This window comes from Sciurus vulgaris (genome assembly GCF_902686455.1).
Source record: "Sciurus vulgaris genome assembly, chromosome: 7".
Lineage (NCBI taxonomy): Eukaryota > Metazoa > Chordata > Mammalia > Rodentia > Sciuridae > Sciurus > Sciurus vulgaris.
This window is the reverse complement of record NC_136467.1, coordinates 115,365,894-115,383,664: the sequence shown is the minus strand read 5'-3', so window position 1 is coordinate 115,383,664 and position 17,771 is coordinate 115,365,894. Positions and strand designations below refer to the sequence as shown.

Sequence of the window (17,771 nt, the reverse complement as noted above, 5' to 3'; positions counted from 1 at the left end):
GGAACTGATCTCACTATCACCATGGATACCTTGGACCAGTACCCCAAATCTTTCTGTCAAGTCCATTTTTCTTTTTCTTTCTTTTTTGGTACTGGAGATTAAACCCCAGGGCGTTTTATCACTGAGCCACATCCCCAGCCTCTTTGTATTTTGAGACAGAGTCTCACTAAGTTGCTGAGGCTGGCCTTGAACTGGTGATCCTCCTGCCTCAGCCTCCCAAGTCGCTGGGTTTACAGGTGTGCACCAACACGCCCAGCTACTGATCAAGTCCATTTTCTTGATGATTTTTAAAAAAATCCCTTCACTCACCAAGCATGAAAATTCATATTAAGAACATCCAAAACGAGATGATGGGCCAGAAAAAAACCAGTTTGCTCTGCATTTTAAAATGCTATTAATTTCAGGAGAACTGCTACTAGGCAGATTAGGTGGGTATGATATCACACAACAGGGTTTCAACTGCAGAGTTTAATTTGCGAAAATTAAGTTATAAAGCAAAATTGAGGAAAGGAGAAGCTAGATAAAAAATATTTGCAACATATCACAAGTTAATACACATTGCATAAAATTCCCTTGGAAATGATTAGAAAATGGGCTGTGGCTATAGCTCAGTGGTAGAGTGCTTGCCTGGCATTTGTGAGGGTTTGATCCTTGGCACTACATAAAAATAAATAAATAAAATAAAGGTATCATTCTAAATGGTGAAAAACTGAAAGCATTCCCCCTAAAAACTGGAACAAGGCAGGGATGCCCTCTTTCACCACTTCTATTCAACATCGTTCTTGAGACTCTGGCCAGAGCAATTAGACAAACCAAAGAAATTAAAGGGATACGAATTGGAAAAGAAGAACTCAAACTATCCCTGTTCGCTGATGACATGATTATATATTTAGAGGAACCTGGAAATTCCACCAGAAAACTCTTAGAACTCATAAGTGATTTCAGTAAAGTAGCAGGTTACAAGATCAATGCCCATAAATCCAATGCATTTTTATACATAAGTGATGAATCTTCAGAAAGAGAAATTAGGAAAACTACCCCATTCACAATAGCCTCGAAAAAAATAAAATACTTGGGAATCAATCTCACAAAAGAGGTGAAAGACCTCTACAATGAGAACTATACAACACTAAAGAAAGAAATTAAAGAACACCTTAGAAGATGGAAAGATCTTCCATGTTCTTGGATAGGAAGAATTAATATTGTCAAAATGGCCATACTACCTAAAGTGCTATACAAATTCAATGCAATTCCAATTAAAATCCCAATGGTGTACCTTACAGAAATAGAGCAAGCAATTATGAAATTCATCTGGAAGAATAAGAAACCCAGAATAGCTAAAGCAATCCTTAGCAGGAAGAGTGAAACAGGGGGTATTGCAATACCAGATCTTCAACTCTACTACAAAGCAATAGTAACAAAAACGGCATGGTATTGGTATCAAAATAGAAAGGTAGATCAATGGTACAGAATAGAGGACACGGACACAAACCCAAATAAATACAATTTTCTCATACTAGACAAAGGGGCCAAAAATATGCAATGGAGAAAAGATAGCCTCTTCAACAAATGGTGCTGGGAGAATTGGAAATCCATATGCAACAGAATGAAACTAAACCCATATCTCTCACCATGCACGAAACTAAACTCAAAATGGATTAAGGACCTCGGAATCAGACCAGAGACCCTGCAGATCATAGAAGAAAAAGTAGGTCCAAATCTTCACCTTGTTGGTCTAGGACCAGACTTCCTTAACAGGACTCCCATAGCACAAGAAATAAAAGCTAGAATCAACCACTGGGATAGATTCAAACTAAAAAGCTTTCTCTCAGCAAAGGAAACTATCAGCAATGCGAAGAAAGAGCCTACAGAGTGGGAGAATATCTTTGCCAATCATACTTCAGATAGAGCACTAATCTCCAGAATCTATAAAGAACTCAAAAAACTCTACTCCAAGAATTCAAATAGTCCAGTCAACAAATGGGCTAAGGAAATGAATAGACACTTCACAGAAGAAGATCTACAAGCAATCAACAAACATATGGAAAAATGTTCAACATCTCTAGTAATAAGAGAAATGCAAATCAAAACCACCCTAAGGTTCCATCTCACCCCAATTAGAATGGCGATTATCAAGAATACGAGCAACAACAGGTGTTGGCGAGGATGTGGGGAGAAAGGTACACTCATACACTGCTGGTGGGGCTGCAAATTAGTGCAGCCACTCTGGAAAGCAGTGTGGAGATTCCTTAGAAAACTTGGAATGGAACCACCATTTGACCCAGCTATCCCACTCCTTGGCCTATACCCAAAGGACTTAAAATCTGCATACTACAGAGATACAGCCACATCAATGTTCATAGCTGCTCAATTCACAATAGCCAGACTGTGGAACCAACCTAGATGCCCTTCAATTGATGAGTGGATAAAGAAACTGTGGTATATATATACAATGGAATATTACTCAGCCATAAAGAATGATAAAATTATGACATTTGCAGGCAAATGGATGAAACTGGAGAATATCATGCTAAGTGAGATAGGCCGATCTCAAAAAGCCAAAGGACGAATGATATCGCTGATAAGTGGAGGATGACACATAATGGGGGGGAGGGAAGGGTTAGAGTTAGGGTTAGGGAGGGGGGCAAGTATGGAGGAAGGAACTACTGTATAGAGGGTAAAGAGGGGTGGGAGGGGTGGGGGGAAGGGAAAAAATAACAGAATGAATCAAACAACATTGCTCTATGTAAATTTATGATTACACAAATGGTATGCCTTTACGCCATGTACAAACAGAGAAACAACATGTATCCCATTTGTTTACAATAAAAAAAAATACAATAACATTATTTTTTAAAAGATTTCTAAAAAAGAAATGATTGGGAAAAAGATGGAATGCCACAAAATAAAAATGAAAAAGGACCCAAAGGGGCAATTCTCACACACACACACACACACACACACACACACACACACAACTTATTGCTTCATGAAAAAATGTTCCAACCCATTAGTAAGCAAAGTTTGCAAATTAAAACAATGCAACATAGTTTTTAGCTATCAAATTGGTAAAAATCTAAACACTATAATGCCCAAGATTGTTGAGGGTGCTCTGAAATTGGAATCCTCAGATACTACTGTTGCGAGTGTAAATTAGTCCACATTTTTGAAGGGGAGTCTGGTGATATGTATCAGTAGCCTTAAGACAGAGCAAATTCACTCCTAAGAATCTTCCCTAGAGAATAATCACAGGAATACTCAGTAACTTATGCACAAGGACATCTCTAGCAGTAATATTCATAATAATAAAAACCTAGAAAAACCTAATTGTACCATAATAGAAAAATGGTTAGGTAAATTATGATACACCAACACAAAACTCATGGTTTTGAAAAAGATTTAGAGATAGGAAAATGCTCACAAAATGATGCTAAAATTCAAAACTCTCAATTAGACTATTGCACTTCATAAAGAAGCATGCATATTACTTATGTAGAATCTGGGGGCAGATTCTGCTAAATGTCCAACAAATATTCATACTTCTCTTTCTAGAGTAGAGGATTTTCTCTGAAGAGGAGCTGCTGGGTCAGGGACTACATTTCCCAGAACCCCTTGTGGGTGCCCACTGACTTCCCACTAGAGGACTACAGGTGAAAGTGATGTGGGGCATGTTCAGGTGGAGGTGTTAGAAAGTGCTGTGTCCTTTCCATGTTGTCTTCCCCTACCTGCTAAATGGATTCAGAGGACTACAGGACCTAGAAATGGGAGAGCCATAGATGGAAGGAGCTGACTCACTCAGTGGAGGGTTTCACAGTGGAATGGTCACCCACCAGGAACACCTACACCAGACCGAGTGAGAAATAACCTCTATTGTGTTAAGCTACAGTTTGGAGTTTTAATGGTGTCTTCAGATAGTGTTACCCCACTGTACACACCTGCAAAAACTACTGGAAGGAAAACTACCAAATATTATCTGATGCACTATATGACAGTCAAATTTAGGTAAAAAAATTTTAAACATATTCTTTTCTATCACAAACATATCTTATTTGATAACCAAAACTTATTGAAATAAAACAAACAGACTTTAGATGACAATACTATATAATGAAATCTCTTAGGGTTACAAACATTATATAAAGTACAAAAATTACAAGGACACATGGAAAAAGAATCTAAATTTATAACTTTTAGAACAATCTACTAAAACAATTCTAGAGCTGGAGACATAGCTTCCTGGTAGTTGCACTTTCCTAGTATAAGTGAGGTCCTTGGTTGAATCCCCAGTACTGCAAAATAACCATATTCTAAACAATTCTAGACAAATTATTGTTAAAAAATGATTCAAGGCTAAAAGACAAAACACAAACTAGGAAGAAAAAGTGCAATTTATATAATATACAAAATGTTAGAATACTTTTAATATGTAAAGAGCAGCTGTGAATCAATTAAATTAAGGATAAATTTTAAAATGGAGGGAAAGGATATAGGCACCTAGTCATAAGAAGTCACTTAAGAGGCTGGGGTTGTGGCTCAGTGGTAAGAGCCCTTGCTGAGCACGTGTGAGGCACTGGGTTTGATCCTCAGCACCACAAAAAAATTAATTAATTAAATTACTTAATTAATTAATTTGATTAATTAAAATTGTAGGTATTTACCTACAACTAAAAATATTTTTTCAAAAAAGTCATTTAAGTCATAAGAAATAGAAGTAACATACACACATGCAAAGATTTTCAAACTCACAAATAATCAAATGATTGCAAATTAAAATATGATCCTCTATCAAACTGGTAAACATTTAATATTTTGGGAATATAGGAAACAAGGTTGCTGAGATTATGATTAAACTGGATAAATGCATACATTGTAGAAAAAAAATTAAAACTATCACTTTTCCAATGAACAATTTAGCATGATAGGGCAGGGTGGGGGGAATCTTGAAAACTCTTCGACCTTCTAGCTATTTGTCAAAAGAAATAATCAAACAGGTATACAGCAGAGGTGTGTTTAAATAGGAAAAAAAAAGGAAACAATTTAGGTATCCATCTGCAAGGAACTTGTTAAATACACTATGGCATATATGTGTATCCGTGTGAGTGTGCATGCATGTGTGTGTGTGTGTGTTCATGTACTGGGATAAAATACAGTCATTAAAATCATGCTTAAGATCTAAATGTGGGGCTGGGGAGATAGCTCAGTTGGTAGAGTGCTTGCCTTTCAAGCACAGGGCCCTGGGTTCAATCCCCAGCACCACCAAAAAAAAAAAAAAAAAAAAAAAAAAATCTAAATGTAATAAAACACAAAAGACCCCATGATGTAAGAAGAAGCAGGACACAAAGCAATTAAGGCAGTATGATCTCATTATTGTTTAAAAATGTATATGTGTATAAGAACATATGCTATAAATGTGTAAGGAAAAAGTACAGAAGGATTTTTATCCAAGTGTTGATAGTAGTTATTTCTGGGGAGTGGAATTATAAGTGATCTTCATTTTCTTCTTTATACTTTTCTACATTTTATATGTTTTTGACTATCAACATGTATTACTTTTATTTTATATTTTATTACAAAAAAGCAAACATATACAAAGGTAACTAGAATATACATACCCATCACCCAGCTTCAATTATCATACCTGACTGACCTTTTTCATCTTTATGCCTCACATCCCTGGAATATTTTCACATAAATCCTGGATATCTCTCTCTCTCTCTCTCTCTTTCTCTCTCTCTCTCTCTCTCACACACACACACACACACACACACACACACACACACACAAAACACAGACTTTTTATACTTAACATACTGGAACCCACCACTAGATTAATTTAATATAAGTATCTGATATTTCATTTATCCATAAATACTCCAAAATGTATCTTTAGAACATAGCCATTATGGACTGGGGTTGTGGTTCAGTGGTAGAGCACTTGCCTAGCATGTGCGAGGCACTGGGTTTGATCCTCAGCACCACATAATAATAAATATATACAATGAAAGATATTGTGTCCATCTACATCTATACTAAAAAAATTTTTTAAAAAGAACAGAACCAGTATAACAATATGACACCTAGAAAATTAACACGATTTCTTGATATTACCAAATATCTAGTGTCCCAATTTCCCCAGTTACCTCAAAATGCATTCCAGGGGTGTCTTTTAACATGGTCCACTATCCCCCTGTATTTCCTCTAAACTGAACTTTAGTTCTAATGACTAGTCAACTTCAAGGTCTATTAACTTTCATAAGAGTATTTTGAATCAATTGTATCATTTTATGACCAGACGAAACAATAAAGCTTAAGAAAGAAAAGGAACCCACAGAAATGCCAGCCTAATTCATCCATTTTAGCAATTAATTAAATTCAGTTCCAAAAGTTTTTGCTGAACGCAGCCCTGGTCAGTGCTTTCTCAAACATGCAAGATACTCAGAGATACTCAGTGACTATCTGTGGACTGATTTATTTTTCCAAACATTTTCCTGTTGCCTTTTTTTTTTTTTTTTTTTCAGTAGTGAGTGGGGACGGAACCCCAGGCCTCACACATGCTAGGCAAGCACCATGCCCCTGAGCCACAGCCTTTGTCCTTTTGCCTTTTAACTCCATTCGGTGGTGACGCACATCACCCTCCGGGCAATGGTAGCCTCCCACAGCATGCAATCCTTCCTTGTCATCTCTGATGGCAACTGTCTTCAAATTTCCTTTCTTTCATGGATGTAATATAAACACATAATGGACAACTTGGGAGAAAAGGAAAGACTAAATCACTCACAGCCTCACCCTCAAACACACGGTTAGGTGCATACAAAGCACTGTTATCTATGTCTTTCCATTCCTCCTTTACTGGAGGCACATGTTTTGTTCATAATCGTAAATCAGTGAATATGAGTGTTAATATCCTTTTAGTTAACATTAAATACATTCAACAATATTTATAGAGAACTGGAGGATGTAGCTCAGTGGTAAAGCACCTGTCTAGCATGCATGAGGCCAGGACAGCAAATAAATACATGTGTGTGTGCGCGCGCACGCGCGCACAGAATACACCAAGGGTATGAAAAATAGCAGCAACACATACATGTGTAACCATAGCCCAGCTTAAGGAAGAGAACTTCACCAATCCCTGGGGTGCCCTCTCCCCACGTGGAGGAGGGCTCTTCCGTCATCCTCTGCTCTCATCATTATTCTGCATTTTCGCTGCATTCACTTGGTCTTCTTACAGGTATTGCATATGCACAAGGGTGTCTAAATGCTTCGCATGCACCTAAACTTAAGGAAACTGAAATTACACTGTATGTACCCAGTAACTTGCTTTTTTGCTTAATATTATATTCCTCCAATTCTTCCATGTTGTATGCAGCTAGCACTCATTTATCTTCAGAGCACAGCTATATAGCTATATTTCCTGGAAATATATATGTAATTTCTGCATATAAAATTGTTTTGTAAATATCTTGCCACCATGCTACCTATCTTTAGAATAATTATTAATTATACTATTGTGCTGAGAGAAATGCTATTTTATTTTAGTTACTCAAATGTTGGGTGTGTAAGTGTGTTTGCTTTGAAAATAATGCATCAGAGAAGATCTCTATCTAAACTTGTTTGTTAAATATTCTGTATTATTTCCTTCATGGGGGATGGGAGAAGATCCACAAAATGGTCTGACTGCATCCATATGTATGAATAAATAACACGGATCTTTAATACATCATAAAATTGTTTTACAGTACTGCAATTATCACAGAATTGGAAATTATCATTAAAAAGTATTTTTGGCAAACATGTTCAAATGATACTTTTATGGCTATTTTAGTCTGCGTATCTCTTATTACCATTGAATTTGAACATTTTCCATGTATTTGCTTAGTGTTGTATTTAATTATCTAGTCAAGTGTTCTACCAAGGTTTTAGCACCTTTCTTTTTAATTTGAGCATTTCACATTATAAAGATATAAATTCTGTCATGTTACTTCTAATTTTTTTCCCAGTCTTTGTTTCCCTGTTGGCGTTTTTACATGAAGAAATCTTTCTTTTTCCTGCAAGCTGACTGACTGTTCTTTTCCTTTTTGAATGATTTCCTTTTGTTTCTAAGCAATATTCAATTCTATAGATTTCCTGTGCCTCTGCATTTTGCACTTCAATTGTTTTATCCATCTGTAATTCATTTTGGTGAAGCCAAAATGATTTTTCCCCAATTGCTAATGAGGCATCAGAATTATTTATTGAATAATATTCCCTTCCCCATTGATTTGCAATGACTGCTTTATGATTTATTAAATTACGTATGCAAGGGTCTATTTCCGAGCTCTCCTAGTTCACTCAGCTGCCTCCTCTCGCCAGCACCTCGGTGCTTTCATTACAAAGGCTTCATGGTGCATCTTAATACCCCATAGTCCTACGTGCCTTCCTATCCATTAGATCCAACTCCCTTCCCCCAAAACCATCTTCAGAACTCCCTTTGATGTTCTCACCTACTTATTTTTCCAAACAGAACCATACTGTGAAATTTAAAATATCCTGATGGTACTTTCAGAGGAATAGCATTAGGCTCACAAACTAATTACAGAAAAATCCAAATACTTAATTTTCATCTTGTCAACTAGAAATAGCATTTTCAGTTAAGCTCTTATTTAAGTCTTCTTGGGCTACAATTAAGCAATCTGTTCTAATGACAACGATCACTGTCTTTACAGTGTGTATCCCCCATGACTTCTTTTATTGGCTAAACCTCAAAGAACAATGCCTGACTCGGACAGAACTTTCCTATGTTCATATATGAACACATGACAGTGTCACTCCACATCATGTACAATTACAAGAATGGGAAGTTATACCCCATGTATGTATGATATGTCAAAATACACTTTACTGTCATGTGTATCTGAAAAGAACAAAAATAAATTACTTAATTAAATGAAAAGAAACAATGCTTTTAGGTTTAGTTTTGTTTTGATCTCATAGGAATCTCTAGTATTTCCCCACTACTGTATCAACTTTATCTTCCTTATTATGTTAAGGAATGGTCATTTTATATATTTTTCAGTGGCTCATAAAAAATCAGAAGCTGAATTCACTGAATGCACTTTTGGAGTTAATGAGATCACTACATATTTTTACTTAACCAATTTATGTAAATCCTCTGACTATATATGTATATGAAGCCACCACTCCTGCATTCCAGGAATATAATCTATTTGGTTATGGTGGAACATTCACATACTGTCTTGTTGAAATCTACTTGCTAGAATTTTATCTCCAATTTTTACATTCCTAAGCGAGATTGGTATACAGCCTCCCTTTGGGGACTCGCCAGCTTTGATATCAGGGTCATGTTTGCTTGAAAGAACGATCTGGAAGTTTTCCATCTTTTTTTCTAAATCTTAGAACAGTTTATATAACACAGGAATTATCTGTTCCTTGAAAGCTTAAAGGATTTTCAAAAGCCTTTTCATGTTGTAAAGTATTCCACCCAGCACAGGGGCGTGCACAGTAGTGTGTGGACACTACTATGTGTTTGTACACTTTTAGCATGACATGCGAGATACTGATCTCTAATGGAATAGCTTTGTTTTAATCAATGTCTTTCTTTCTCCCCATGAAAAGGGAGTAAATGCCCAGGAGGATTAAGAAGAGACCATTTTCCCAGGCTTTGGCTCCAAAAGTCTTTTTAGAGGCATAGAAGGAAGGCAATAGAAGGTGGTCAGGGAATTCTAAATGTGTCACCAACCAAATTTCATTGAGGCCAATCAAGTTTGGTAACCACACTGTTAGCTCTGGCATATGGAAACAGGAGACCCAGGACCTGGAGAAACAAGGAGATCGTCTGTCTAGCCCTAGATTACCCCTAGATCTGTGTAAAGGTCTTCCAACTTTCTTCTCACTGGTGTATCCCTTCTGTAGGATAGTTCTTTTCCACAGCAATAAAAGTTTGTCCGTTTAAGCCTTTCTCTACTATAGTTCTACTATACTAGCACTTCAAGGGGACTACAAATAAAAATTTAGAGTTGTTCATGGACTAAGTATTTATGTCCCCCACAAATCCCTATGCCAAAGCTCTAACCTCCAACAGAATGGCATTAGGAGGAAGGGCCTCTGGGAGGTAATTAGGTTTAGGTGACATCATAAGGGTGGAGCCCCCACAATGGGATTAATGCCCAGAGCTCCCTCTCTCCACAAGTGCCCAAGGAAGAGGTCAGGTAAACACACAGCAAGATGGCGGCCACCCACAAACCAAGAGAAGAGGCCTCAGAAAGAAATCTACCTTGCAGAGCATGTCAATCTTACTTCCCAGTCACCTGAAATGTGAGAAATAAATTTCTATTGTTTAAGCCTTCCAGATTGTGGTATTCTGCTACTGCAGTCCAAAGTGACTGAGACAAGAATGTTCTGGAAATGTCTATCAAGAACAGAGCTGGAGTTCTGTAGATCTCACAGTTTGCTGTAGAGTGAGTTACACCTTAGAAAGCAAGGAGTAAGAAGTCTGAGCAAATTATGATTCTGCTAGTACAAGCAAGAAGCAGGCCATGAGCAGGTATGAGGATACAAGCGGGACTCCATGACACCATGGCTGAGGACACAGTTAACAGGGCAATAACTACAGCTGTGAGTGTGTCACAGATGGTCTCCTTTTTCCTGAGAAGACACCCCCAACTTCATGTCCTTGTTCCCAGAGGAACCATGAAACACTAGCAATCAATGAGACATTAGAATTATCACACCTGTTGCCAGTCAAGGTAATCAGGAGCTCAAAACCCACCCCAGCTCCAGGATTCCATGATCCCACTGGGGATTTCACATGGACCTGCAAGCAGTCTTTCTCTCCCGGTCAGCAAGGACAGAGGGTTGCTTCCACATCAGTCACAGACTAACACCGAAGCTTCATTCTTGGTTGGAAGGATAAACGTGTTTGTGGTGAAGCCAGGCAGGCATGCTATCAAAGCAGAACGAGTAATGTTCATTACCATTCAGGATTCATCAGTGGTTGTTGTATGCTTGGGGATTTTTAATGACTCCAAAAGGCATCTTTGAAAGTCATAAAGCTCCATTATGGAAGCTTTTGCTACAACTACTAACACCAGCCACTGACTGATGGGCACAAGGCTTCTCTTAGGAGCGTCCCTTCCTCTTCTGGGACTCTGGAGACTAAAGCAAGTTTTCTATGTGTATGGAGGCAGGTGCACTTTCTCACCCACAGAAGCACACCATACCACTAAAGGCCAAATCAAATCGAAGGGAATTGTGGAAAAGGAAAAAAAAATATTGATACACCTTTTAATTTGAGCTATTTAGGTATTGCACGATTTTCTTCCTTCCTGCTGTAAGAAAATTAACAAGTCTAAGTTAATAACTGGAGAGTAAACAGTTCCTTTTCTGTCATATGAATTGGACTTGTCAAGACTAGTTGTTAAAGTAAATTTTCTCCCAACTTTAACCTTTAAATCCAATCGAGACATGACTCTGGAGAACTCCTAGGCTTTATGTGCAGCTTCAAGAAGTACTATTTTTTCCCCCTAGAGTTGCGTGTCACATAGAATAACTCCCCTTCTCCAGGTGGTTCCCCAACATTGCCTACAGGCAGATACAGGACAGTGCCCATTCCTGATGCAGTTTTGAGAGAAGTAAGAACAGTGAAATGAATTTTTCTTAAAGTTGAGAGTTATCGATTCAAAGATTCTTGGTTTGTTCTTAGATTATCTCCTTCCTATTATTTTGGCCTTAAGATTTTTTTTTTTTTCTTTTTTTTTTTAATAAAATGTCGGTGATGATGGATGTTAAGATTTTAAAAAATGTTCTACCTTTACAAAAGAACAACCAACCAACAACCAAAACTGGTGGCCCTTGGAACAATCCCCCAAATCTCTCTTTTTTTTTTTTTTTTTTTTTGGTACTGGGGATTGAACTCAGGGGTGCTCAAACACAGAGCCACATCCCCAGCCCTTTTTTATATATTATTAGAGACAGGATCTCACTGAGTTGCTAAGTGTCTCACTAAGTAGTTGAGGCTGGCTTTGAACTCGCCATCCTCCTGCCCAAGCCACTGGGATTACAAGTGTGTGCCGCTGCACTGGCTTTTGGTGCTTTCTTGGTTCAGGCAATCTATATTTGAGAACCAGTTGTCCACAGCACCTTTCGAGTCAAGGAATTAAGGGTCAATCAGTTCTCATCTGCACAGCATAAAGGTGACCAGCATGGACAGCAACAAACAACCTACAAAAAATTTAAGTCTGATCGAGTCCACCTTCAAGGAGTGGGACATGGAAACACATGGTATATAGGGTTCATGGTCACTCTGGAGCATCCTCCTCTCGCGGCACCCCTGGGTCCCATCCCTTCCTTCACTTTCAGAGTGACTTCCTTCTGGTTTTGGAACTGAACTGGTGGAAGTTTTGAGGCCCTGTGCCTACCTCTGTGTCCCCCACCAGCAATCTGGGAACCCCAACTCAAGACACTCAACCCTCCTGAGATTCTTGAGAGGTGAACCCTAAGGCGCCAAACGCTTCAGAGAATGATTCCCAGCGTCCTTCGTGTGGCTGGAACACCACTGAAATCCATGCTCAGTGCTAGCTTCTTTATTGATGCTACTGAAGCATCTCACCCGCTCCAGATCATCCCCAAATCCAACCACTTGGGAGAGCCTGACCGCACGGCTGGCTTGGAAAACCTACGGCCAGGGAGGGTCACTCATCTCTCTGGAGACACAAAACCGAATAGAGGGAGACAATGAGCTGGGACAGGTCATGTCAGGCCATTAACTATTTGAAGGATTTTTCAGCTAAGAACAGATTAGCAGGTTGCCATGAAGTTTAAAAATCCCTATTTTCCAGGGATTATACCTACTTATAACTTAACTGTAGGCTATTAAACTTTTCTTTATTGATGTTTTCCCCAAAACGGATTCTAACAACAACAACAAAATCACTAAAATATCCACAAATACTGTTTTAGTGCATTTATTTACATCATCCCTAACAGAGCTAATCAGAGGCTGATAATATATCTGTTTGTGAAGAGAGTTAATTTCCTAGATAAAATGTGCACATAAACACATAAAGTTGACAATATTTTGGGATATATGATGCTAATAAAGGTAACATTTATTAGGCCAGCCACCGGGCTAAACACTTTATGGGATTACCTCACTTAATCCTTGAAGCCAACCTATAAAGCAGGTGCTGTTCTTATTCCCATTTTATAGATGTGGTTATAAATGAGGGACCTCATTACTGTCATTTAATCTCCACCAACCCAGAATTTGAGTTCAATGGCTATAAAAAGGTTGAATAAGCAAATTAGAAATTAAAGAGGATTGCAAAAGGCCTGGTTAACCTACAAGAAGATTCTGCATCTTAAGACATCCTGAAAATCAGATGCTAATTGCTCCCAACTGGAAATGTTTGGGAAGATTCTGCCCAAAACTATATGAAAACATTTTAAAATTCAGATTTTGGCTAGTTAAGAGTGGGTTTCCTCTCAGTATTACCTCCAATAATGAATCCAAATTAGTAAGGTTTTACCCAATTTCTATAGATGCTAGCGTATAAAGGATGTCAGCGGCTGTTCCCAGTATTCATTTCCCTTTTCCCCTGACAGCCCCCAGAGCTGTCCATTCCCTCTTCCCCACAGCCCAGGCAGAAGCCACCTTGGGCATGAACTGACCCAGGGAAAGCAAGTGAAGAGATGGAAGAAACTGTTGAGCTGCTGGTTCACACTATCCCTGCAGTCCACCCTATCCCCGTTCATAGCATGTACCTGAGGGAGTTAATCCCCCTTGATGCCAGAAATCCTTTGGGTTTGACTTTCTGGCATTCAAACCGATAAATGGGAAACAAGAGAGCTTCTATGGTCTGAATGTGTGTGTCTCTCCCAAAATGCATGTGTTGAAATCCAACTCCCAAGGTGACGGTATTAGGGGTGGGGTCTTTGGGAGGCGATTACTAGGAGGTAGTGATAGTGCCCATATTAAAGAGGCCTGAGAGAGGTCCCTGGCCTCTTTCCCCAGGTGAGGGCTCAGGAAGAAGCTGGCAGTGTACAACCTGAAAGAGGACCCTCGCAGGACCTGAGCGCACTGACACTCTCCTCTCAGACTTCCAGACTCTGGAATTGCGAGAAAAGCAGTTCTGCAACTGTAAGCCCGTCTCCCCAATTCTGTTAGGACAGCCAGAGGTGACTGACAGCAGGGCTAACCCACAGTCTTTCCCTGGCACTTGCTCAGATTTTGTTTTCTACTGTTTCTCAACAGTTTCAAAGGTTCTGTATTGTTTTTCCTGAAAAAACATATAAAGCTTTCAAGAACCACTTCAGTGAATTAATGAGTGGCCTCAGGCACGTCATTTGACTTCCCTGGGTCTTTGCTATGGAAAGGAGGAGGGCTTCTGTGGCTCCTTCCATGCCTCTCGGCCCACAGCTCAGTTTGGCTGCCTTCCTCAAGCAAAATTTCACTCAAATACAAAACCCATCCCCTGGTCCTGTTAGGCGGTTTCCATCTGCTCTGTAGGTCCATGGCCACCTTGTCCCCTCAGCTTCCACCCAAAGGCTCTGGTCTGGGTGGCCAGCATGGATCAAGCTTCCTTGCTCTCGGACTCTGGCTAATGGCAGCCTCCTCAGAAGCATCATCCTTGGGAGAAGGGTGAGGACAGAGGGGAGCCCAGTGCAGATGTTCATGCTTCAGGCTCTTTCCCGGCCATGGGGCTGTGGCTTGACTGCTGCACCCTCCCAGGCTTTCTGGCCTCTTTGCCAGTCCTCTTCCTATCAGGCCTAGCCCCTGCCACTGCTAGCCCCAGGATACCTCCCTCATGGTTTCTCTTACCCCTGCCTCCACCCTCACAAAGAACCCCTCAGGAGACGCATCCATTACCCCATCCGAGTGAACTGCTTGCTGAGTGAACTGCTTGCTTCCTGCTGAAACCCCAGGACAGAACAGCTTTAAAATTAAATGAAAATCAGGCACAATAAAAACCCAAACCAACTTCAAGTCTCACATAAAAGGAATGGAAAAGGTGGCGCATACCAGTGCACGCTGAGATAATCAAACCAGGCCTCGCCTCCCCACTGTCACTGACCAGAGTTTTTAACTCAAATTAAAATTCTGTTCACATACAGACCTACTGACCCTTCTGAGGGCTTTTCTGTGGGACCTGGCAGAGGAAACACAGCTGTGTGTCCATTTTCTAGAGGGATAAACTGAGAGTGGAAGAAATCACTGGCAAATACACTAGAGATGCCCCAGGGCTGGCTAAGGCTCCTTGGTCCAAAAATCTGCCTTCAGCAGGCTGTGAGGAACCTCTCGCAGTGGCCTATACCACAATGCTCCAGAGTGCATACCAGCCATTTTCGATTCCTTCTGAACTCTCCTGGGGCTCCATTCACAAACATCCTTTGGATTCTTAACTATTTACAACACCTCTGCAGAGACACAAGATCAGATGCCCTCAGCCCTACTCCAGACAATACTGAAAACCAACATGTGACTCCACTGACCATTTTCCAGGGAAGGTTTGCCAGAAGTCTCTGGGGGTCCAGGCCCAGAGCAGCCCTCCGCCCTTCTAGGGCATTCTTCCACACCACAGGGAAGGATCTTATGACCTCTCTGTCACAGAATCTTCTTACACCAAGACTCCCAGAGAAGCTACCTGTTTGAGGAGTAAGAGGGTCACTCCTTCAGAGCTGTCCTGCTTCTGCGTCTTCCTCCTTCAGCATCCTCCAGAGCCGGGGCCTGTAGGAGTGATCCAAAGAGCACATTCAGGATATTTGGCTTCAACATGGGAACAGTCAGTGACAATCAGGGAGAGGCTGGAAAAGTGACCAGGGACAGAAGCCTGAAGAACCCCACCGTGGATGGGCTGACCCAGGAGGACCCAGCAAGGGCTGCTGAGGAAGGTCCCTGAGGGAAGAGAGGATTCAGGAGAGAAAGACGTCCACCTCCGTTCTTCTGGCTACTTAGGCCCTAAACCAAGTCATCATGGCTCCCCCTTTCCCTCAGACCCCAGGTCTAAACCACCAGCAAATGATGTCAGCTCTAGCTGCAAAATACTTTCATCATTTCTCACCACCTCCGCCATTACCACGTTGGTCCAAGCCTCCCTGAAACCTCGCTCACTGCTTGTTCACCTTCAAAACTCACTTTCCATCACCTACGGATTATGAGTTGAGTTCCGTTATGAGGTGAACTGTGTTCCCCAGAGCTCCTGTACTGAAACCCTAACCCCTAGTATCTCAGAATGGGTCATATTTGGAAACAGGGTCAATGCAGATATAATTGTGTAAGATGAGGTTGCGCTGATGTAGGATGGGGGGGGGGGGTCCCTAATCCAATATGACTGGTGTCCTTATAAAAAGAGGAAAGTTGGACACAGAAACATATAAAAGGAGAAGACCATGAGAAGACTGGAGTTATTCAGCCACAAGTCAAGGAATTTCCAGAAGCTGGAGAGGGGCCTGGAACTGATCCTTCCCTCAAGTCCTCAAAGGAAGCATGGCCCTGCTGACATTGTGATCTTGGGATCCCAGCCTCCAGAATTGTGAGACAATAGAATACGATTATTAAGGACACCCAGTGCAGGGAATTTTGTTTTGGCAGTCTGAGTGAACTAATACACACCATGCTCCCCAGAGCAGCCTAAGTGGTCATTTAAAAATTACTCCTCTGCTCAAAACACTCCTACAGTATTTCACCTCCTTCAGAGTAAAACAAAGTCCTTGAAATGACCTACGAAGTCCACACAAGCTGCTGATCTCTTCCCTGACCTCTCCTCCTCCTCCTCTTTCTTTCACTTCCTCCAGCTACAATGGCTTCCTCACACATCCCAAGCAGGCTCCTGCCTCAGGCCCTTTGCACTTGCTCTTCCCTCTACATGGAGTTCTCTTCCCTGGGGAATCCTTTACTTCCTTCAGGGAGGCCCACTCCACCCCAGCACATTTCTATCCACCTTCCCTATTGTATATTTCTTTGTGTCCCTTGTCACCACCTGGCATTTATTTACTCTCTTCCTTCACACTATAGACTCTGTGAGCCATACCATGGTATTGTGATTACACCCCAGAGCCTGACACACAGTAGGTGCTGACCGATTTACATCAAAGACACCAAGAGAAAAGAGGACCGCACGAAGAGGAAGTTGTCCTCAGTGTCAAAAGTAGCAAAGTCCAGAAAGATAAGGGCTGAAGTGTCCCTCGGGTGTAGCCACATGGAGGCCCCAGGCCCCTTAGGTGGGGCAGTCCCTGTGGACCGTGGGAGCCCTCTGCTGCAAGATCCACTGAGTCCCTGCGCTGGGCCAGGCACACCACCACAGCAGAAGCCAACCTGAGTGGGCCAGGTGTGTGACGGGACAAAGTGGCAGGCAGATTCCTTCCAGAACTCTGTCCTTCTGTGAGAAGAAACACAGGATGAAGGCCAGAGTTAAGAAGACCAGAAAGGGGCAGGGTCCCAGGTCCACGGGAGGTGAAATGACCATGCAGAGGAGGGCCCTAGCCAGGGGAGGGATGCCTCTTCCTGAGTGGAAGGAAAGCAGGCTGGGTGAGCCTGGGTGCAGATGGAGGTGCAGGGCAGGAGGTGGCACCTGAGCAGGCTCTCTGGTGAGACCAGGCTGCCTCCTAAGGAAGGCGGGGTGGCCAGGGAGAGGGCACCTCGGAGGTACAGCGACTCAGGCAGCCACTGTAGGGCTGTGAGCCCCAATATTTTATTTAGAGACAGGGTCTCACTAAGTTGCTTAGGGCCTTGCTAAGTTGCTGAGGCTGGCTTTGAACCCGCAATCCTCCTGCCTCAG

The 17,771-nt window shown here is 41.2% G+C and overlaps 1 protein-coding gene across 17 annotated transcripts in view; it reads right to left on the bottom strand.

Annotated features, from left to right (window-relative positions):
• Positions 1–17,771, bottom strand: part of TRERF1 (transcriptional regulating factor 1) — a 206,621-nt gene that overhangs the window by 111,629 nt on the left and 77,221 nt on the right. For all 17 annotated transcript variants that reach the window (XM_079147724.1, XM_079147730.1, XM_079147725.1 and 14 more), the window contains one exon: positions 15,639–15,721. The gene's annotated coding sequence lies outside the window, so the exon portion shown is untranslated. The remainder of the gene's footprint in view (positions 1–15,638; positions 15,722–17,771) is intronic.